This window comes from Scardinius erythrophthalmus, assembly GCF_964197995.2.
Source record: "Scardinius erythrophthalmus genome assembly, chromosome: 8".
Classification (NCBI taxonomy): domain Eukaryota; kingdom Metazoa; phylum Chordata; class Actinopteri; order Cypriniformes; family Leuciscidae; genus Scardinius; species Scardinius erythrophthalmus.
Window position 1 is genome coordinate 6,587,665 of NC_138228.1, and position 8,207 is coordinate 6,595,871.

Genomic DNA, 8,207 nt, shown 5'->3' on the forward strand with positions numbered 1-8,207 from the left:
TCTAACTAATAATCATGCAGTTCCAGATCAAATGCATTAAGTTTCTCACTCTCAGTTGATGAGATAATGTCCTGAGAGACGCTCTGAGATGATCAGAGTAGTATTGGCCTGATGCTTTTTGTCTTGCTGATGGCGTTTTAGATCATTTCCTATCCCGAGTTTCCCATGAGCGCAGTGAGACAGTCCAGGCCTCTGTTTTTAAGGAAATGACAGCCTGGAGGTTCAGTAATGGGTAATCTATATGTCCAGCACTGCAGATGGATCAGCTGTGTACGTGTGTTGAGTCAGTTCTGTCGTCATTTGCTATAACTCCCTCTTTCTCTGTACCCCTTATTGGATCACAGTTGTTCCTCCAGCAGGAATTTCTGGAATTCTGTACTCATGCTGCTTATGTAACCGACCCGCTCCTCACCGAACATACAAATAGGGTGCTAGCGGAGGTTCTGAGGGTGAGTAATAAAGATGAACTGATGTCTTACATGTGTGGAATAGGAAATAAAACAGCTTCCAGATGGAGCCCTACGTCATCGGCTGTCCAAATGCTTGTGTCACAATCTACTGGTTTTTGATTGGATTTTCCAGGGTTGCGTAATTAAAACTCATAGTTTCCATAAAATATTTTAACATCCCCCTTGTTTTTCTTGTCCTTTAGGCTAACAGGTTGTAATCTTTAATGGGAAGTCTCATGGTGCTGATTATCAATGTAATTGAAGCATCCACAATTAAATAAGAATCCCTGTGTTGTAGGAATTGCAGTAATACTCTAATATGTACTTGGTCAATTGCTTTGTGCTCTCGGCAAACAGAACTAAAGCAAAGGGCACATATCTGTGGCACAATTCATATACTGTAAGACCTGCCTTGATCTGAATAACAAAGTTGTGTTACAAATTTATTATAGGCTATAAGATATTGCACAGAAATATGCATGCCTTTAGATAGATTTGTTTTATGTTCACTTCTTTCACCACCATTCTCAGGATTTATGATTCAAAGAAGGCTTTATTGGCATGATAAACACAGATAGTGTTCATTGAGGGATTCTGAAACCTGTATAGGAAGGAGAGAGGCTTCTACTTGTTCAGTGCTGTCCAACAAAACCATGCCAAGCTTTGATTTCACAGTGTGTCAGCCAAAAATTGCAGCAATTCAAGGAACCCATAGGGCTGTTCATGCTGATTCTGTGCCCTTTCTTACTCGCTGTATGTTTTGAGGAGAAGCTTTGTCCTGAACTTGCATCTCTTATGTTTACACCTTTATTGCGCTGCCTGGATTGAATCCACTATTCTTTAGAAGCATTCTTCAATTCATAAGCCCCTATCAAGAATTTCTCAATCATAACATTTATGATGACATTTATGAGTAAAACATTTTTTACAAGTTTTTTTAAAAGGCACTTATCATTGTGCTGCAGGGGATCCATTATTTTTGTTTAAAGTAAATTATGGACTTATTTGTGTATATATACTGTTTGTGTGTTAGTAAAGTAGTTTAACTTGCATAATGTATTTGTAAAAAAAATATGCTTTTTAAATTTAATATAATCAAATTTATATATATATATATATATATAATATATATATATATATGGTACTATATATATAGTACCAGTCAAAAGTTTGGAAACATTACTATTTTTAATGTTTTTGAAAGAAGTCTCTTATGCTCATCAAGCCTGCAGTAAAAAAACAACAACAACAAAAAAAAAAAACAACAACAGTAATATTATGAAATATTATTACAATTTAAAATAATGGTTCTCTTTTTTAATATACTTTAAAATGTAATTTATTTTTGTGATGCAAAGCTGAATTTTCATCAGCAAGTACTCCAGTCTTTGGTGTCTTATGATCCTTCAGAAATCATTCTAATATGCTGATTTATGATCAATGTTGGAAACAGTTGTGCTGCTTAATATTTTTTTTATAACCTGAGATACTTTTTTTCAGGATTATTTGATGAATAAAAAGTTAAAAAGAACTGTATTTATTTAGAATAGAAATCTTTTGTAACAATATACACTACCGTTAAAAAGTTTGGGAACAATAACTTTTTTTTTTAAAGAAATTAGTACTTTAATTCAACAAGAATGCGTTAAATTGATAAAAGGTGATGGTAACGATTTATATTGTTAGAAATGTTTTTATTTTGAATAAATGCTGTTTTTATGAATAAATGCTGTTAACGTTTTACTCATCAATGAATCCTGAAAAAAGTATTCCAAAAAAATATATTAAACAGCACAACTGTTTCCAACATTGATCATAAATCAGCATATTAGAATGATTTCTGAAGGATCATAAGACACCAAAGACTGGAGTACTTGCTGATGAAAATTCAGCTTTGCATCACAAAAATAAATTGCATTTTAAAATATATTAAAAAAGAGAACCATTATTTTAAATTGTAATAATATTTCATAATATTACTATTTTCTTTCTTTTTTTTTTTTTAACTGCAGGCTTGATGAGCATAAGAGACTTCTTTCAAAAACATTAAAAATAGTAATGTTTCCAAACTTTTGACTGGTACTGTATATATACACACATTTATGTAAAAATAATATAATTAATATTATAATATATATTAATATAATTCCACATAATACACTACTGTTGAAAAGTTTAGGGTCGGTAAGATTTACTTGATCAAATATACAGTAATGGTAATATTGTGAAATATTATTACAATTTAAAATAACTTTTCTATTTTAATATATTTTAAAATTAAATGTATTCCTTGATCAAAGCTGATTTTTCAGCATACTCCAGTCTTCAGTGTCACATGATCCTTCTAATTCTAATATGTTTATGCTCATCAAACTTTTCTTATTATTATCAATGTTGAAAACAGTTGTGCTCAATCATTTAGAGGAGACATTCATTTTGATTCATAAGCACAGCGTTTAAATTACATTTAAATCTTTTGTAACATTATAAATGTCTTTATTGTTACTTTTGATCAATTAATATGATATTAATTATAATAATTTCACATGATATAATATATGACTTTGTATATCAATTGTTTGGTTACTTTACTGGCTTTGACAAAAGTGTGTGTAATCCTAAAAGATGTAAATTCACCAATATGGTACTTTACACGTGATGTTATATGCCAGGAGTAAAATATAATATTAATTTCTTACAGTATTGAAACGGGTCCCAGCTCTTTCTCTTTAGGGCCTGAAAAGGGACCCCTTGTCTTTGTGCATAGTATTTATTTGGATGTCTGTGTGGCTTTTCTCAGTCTGTATCTTGATGCTCTGCCCTTTATAGTTTGTTCTCTTTGCTAGCGAATATGACACCAGCGTCTGGCCTTGGTTTTGTTAAAACATGTACCTTGCCAGAATCAAACACCTTCGAAGGTCAGGACACATGTACCACAAAGAGGACTAGTGATTTAACTGCCTTAATGTAATTACATCTACAATTTATAATGAACTCCAGTTATAAAAAGGTTATTCTGTTCATATGTCATATTAAACATTACTTCCTTTTTGCATTTTGACTATTTCAATGGTTCGGAATGAAATCCTCTCACAGAACATAAGAGATAAAAGACTGACACCAACTATGAAAAGCTCTCTTGCCACTCTTCTGATTTGACAACCGCGTTATTTGTGTAGTGTGCTTATCCAACGCTATCTCACGACCAATTCGAAGGAGTGATTAAAAGGTGGCTAATTACGACCTCACTCATACAAATTCATACGATTTGTCTAAACCCACGCGATGGTTAGGTTTAGGAGTGAGGTCAGGGTAGGTCATTCATACGAATTGGGCAACTCGAAAAATATTTACGATTTAGCAAAAATCTTAATAATTTGTACGAGTGAGTTCGTATGAATTCGTACGAATTAGCCACCTCGTAAAATTCGTACGAATTGCTGTGAGATGTCGTGTGCAGTTGGAAGCACTAACTTCATTAAACATACTTTATTGAATATTTTGCTGGGATTTGAGCCAACAGTTTCAGAGGAACAGCTACAGAAGGGTAAAATAGAATAAAGATCAACGATGTGAGAATCACTGGGGGATTGCCGAGGTGTCCAAACCAACAGCAATGTTTCCTGTGGTGTCAGGTAAAGCCCTCCATCTTGTTCTTTCTTGCTTTGCCAATCTTCCTTTAGTCAAGGACTGCGCTGCACTCGGTGATATCTGTATTTTATTAGGATGTCCTTTGGATTTTCTCCTGTGGTTAAAGTTGTTGTTTTTCCTGGTCAAACAGTATTCGTTCCAAGATTTAAAATTTCCAGTGGTAACTTCATGAAAACAAAACAAACATATTGTTTTAATGACTCTGAAATAACCCAGCCAAAAGGAAAAACTATTGATATGGTGCCCTTAACTGATTATAGACATCCTCAACATTTGACTAGTTTGTTTTCCCAGGCAATGTTCTTTCCTCTTGTTTAAAGTCCCACTCATGCCTATTTAGAATGTTTTAATGTGTTACAATGTTAGTTAAAATCATCACTAAATCAAAATGTACAATTCTTGTTTTGCCAGGAATATTTCCAGCATTTAGCCTATTATAAATTATTTATCCGTGCACATCATTATTTTTTTCAAATTCTTTAGTTTATTTAAAATGACTACAATAGATAAGAAAATACTTTCGCAACACTACCGACTTTAAATGTAATAAAATAGTTGAATAGTTTATTTTTTGAATTCCTAAATTATTAATTATACTTTTCAGTGGCACTCTAGTCCTCCATTCAGCCTGTGCTCAGTGCTTAAGGAAATGGGTTATCCAAACAGCTACACTAATGCTGATTTTGTAAACACTGGCTTGAATGTTCACTTTAAGGCTTGTGAGAATACACATTTGCTGCAATTTGATTTACCTCAAGCATACACCCACACTCCTGACCTGTGCTACATTTGAAAGCTGAGACTGAATGTTGTATAATTCAGCTTTCTAAACATTGTTTATGTGAGAATACTCATAGGGCTCATTGTCTATAATTGGTCAATTTATTTGCTGACAGACCTTTGGCTGGCAGGGAAATTTGCAAAAAAAAAAAAAAAAAAAAAAAAAATCATGCATAAAAGAACTGGAGAACATCTACCTGAAATAACCCTTTTAGAGCATGAAGCTGAATCCAATTACAAATGGATCTTTTGTGCATAAAAGTTGAAAACAAGCACTTTGAGGCAGTTTAGCTCAGAGAAATAGTGATTTTATGATTTGTAATGCCCCATAAGTGCACTTTCCCCTAAATATCTTTAAGATTAGAGCAACTTTGCCAATGATCTTGTTTGCATACAGTGTATTTATTATGTCCTGAGGCTGATTATGCTGTGTTCATTCTGACAGAGGATTTCATGCATCATAAATTAAGGACAAGACGAGGACGCCATCGTGAGGAGGTGCTGTCACACATAGAGAAGACGGAGCTGATGTCAGTATAAACAGTGAGCGCTCTGTTTAACTTGTGCTTGTTTCTCCTGTATGACAATTATCAATGACAATAAATCCCTGTTAGTTCTCTAGACATTTGACTAGACATTTGGACTCACACCTGTGTCTTTATCAAAAATCAAGGGACGTTTCATTGACTGCGTCCGAAAGCTGAGAAATGCTGTTTTCACATATGGAGGTAGAAAAGAAAGCGTTACATCCTGTCTACTAAGATGCCCTCATGTTGGTTTCTCAAGGCATTATAAAAAGATGTATAACGCATGATATTCCTGTTCCACAGTGGTTATTTGCCAATATTTTTGGTCGATATTGGATATTTAATTGTGCATGGATATTTATTATTTTCGTCATTTAACATACAATTAAATTCCATCTTTAAAAACGCTAATAATGTAATAACTGCTAAATGTAATCTTTTACAAATCTAAAAATAAATGTATATATTTTCATACTGAATCACTAAATTTACTTTTACCATTTAATTATTTATTTTACAAAATGGGTTTAAAATAAAGGAGGCATACAAAATTTTAGCGGTCGAATCCCCGCCCAAGGATGATTATTATTTTTTTGCCTATAACAGCTTAAAAATAGCTTTTTTGGTCACTTAATAAAATTGAAAGAAGACGATACACATACAGCAAGACAATATAGATATCATTTCACTCACCTAGCCTATCACGTGAAGCAAAAATCCATCCTTCTGTCCTTTTAAATGTCCGTGTTAAAAGAGCACGTTCGGCCGTTTAGTGAAGCTGATTGCTGTAGCCGATATCTTAGCGTAGACTTTAGGTGTGGGGTCTTCCTTCATTTTTAATTTGTATTTGTTTTTTTAATAGTAGTTTGGTAAATTTGTTTGCAATAAAATATTCAATATACTTAGTTGGTACATCAGTGCTAGCGTTTTTAGCGCAATTTTCCACCGGACAAAATTGCGATTGTTAACTCATGATTTCTGTTCTATCTGTGCGCACCAATCTTGCACTTCTATCTACTCCTCAACCAGACCACCTAGAGACTTCGGGTTTTCGGCATTATGTTAAGGTCTAATCTCGGGAACGCACAAAAAAAATCCAGGAAAAGATTTACTATCTCTTAGTGTTGTGATCCCATGACGTGAAAAAATTGCGCTAAAACACTCACTGAGTTTTTATTACTTGTTTCTTTTTACGTTTCTTCGATGATTGGTTGATATAACAAGGGAGGCTAGCCTCCTCTGCCATGTTTCTTTTCTCAACACTCCTAATCGCTGAAAGAGAAATACTTAATGGTGATTGAGTAATTTTCTTTTATCAACGGAAGCAAAAATCTCCGGCTATGGATTTGCCTCCCCCTGCCATTTTCTATCCCCTCAGACTCACCTAAGCACAGTTTTCCGAACTTTTGTGATTACGAGACCGCAAGGTCTTGAGACACGTTTTTTAAAAAGTTGAACTTCTTTTAACTTGAGCGCCATGTTTTTAGAATGCTGTGTTATGCGCGAGACGCTGCAAGAGATGCGAGCGCAACGGTTAAAGACGTCCGTCTTGCGCGTTTACATTGAAAAACTATGGAAAAGTAGTGCAGGAATGGAAAAATGTGGTTGACCAATCACAACACACTGGTCCAGCCGACCAATCAGAGCACATTGCGCTTTTCGGAAGGAGGGACTTCATAGAGACAGGAACTAACGTAAGCGTTACTGGCAAAATCAAGACTTTGTAAAAGAGCATAAAATGTTCCTCTTTAATTTTTAATCTTTTATTTTAATTGTGTTTTATTAATATCTATTTATTTATAAAAAATAATTATTAGCTTATCCTACCACAATTTTAATATCCCTGCATCTCAACTTTAAAAATGTTGTTATGGTGCTTGTTTGGAACCGGTTTCGCAGGAGGAACTTTCAGACACAAACACTGCCTGTTTAGTCATTGACAGACCGGGCAGCGAGGCAGCTGGCTTCATTTTTGGACACAGCCAATATACCCACTAAATATCCTCTTAAATGGCTAGTCGTGAATTAAAACATTTCCATCTCTTCTGGAAGTTTTACCATGGTAATATTCAGCAAGATCCACGAAGCAACTGTTTTGTTTCGTTAAAGAGTTTAGTATCATGGGGTTCTGGCAACTAAATCAAAGCTCTGCCAATTAAAGCTTGGCATCTTTGACTTCTCCCTGCAGCTGTGAGCATGTCCTGTCTGTGTATTAAAGGTCACTCTGCAGTGGGCCAGCTGGCCGGTGAAAACAGTCTTTGTAGTGAGTGCTGGAGACAGTGGGGCCTCAGAGGCCGAAGCACTACCTGCACCTCTGTGTTCGAGTGGAGGCGTGTCATTACACACAGATGGCTGCTGCTTCCTCTGCTGAGCTAAACAGCTCTGTGTTTCATTGCCTGTTTGTCTCGATCTACCTTTCTTCCTCTTTCTCTCGATCTCGCTTTCTCTCTACTAAACAAACACACTTTGGGATATCATTACAGCTGCTAATATCATGCTAAAATCATTGCAGCTGAAAATAGCGTATAGTCCTTGTTGCATTACAAACAGTGCCGATGTATTAATGCTACTTTTAGTCCAAATAATTTTTTTTAAGAGGTGAAGTGAATTAGGGTCACCAAAATTGCTAAAATAAATAAATAAAATAAACAGGTTTCTCAAACACTAGTCTTCTATTTGTCAGACAAAGGCCCTGGTATTAAGACGCATTTTGGTCGATCGGACAACAAGTGAACGAAGCTAAATGCAGGTGTAAACGGGGTCTAAAACGTTTTGAGCTTGTCCACTTTCAACTACTTCC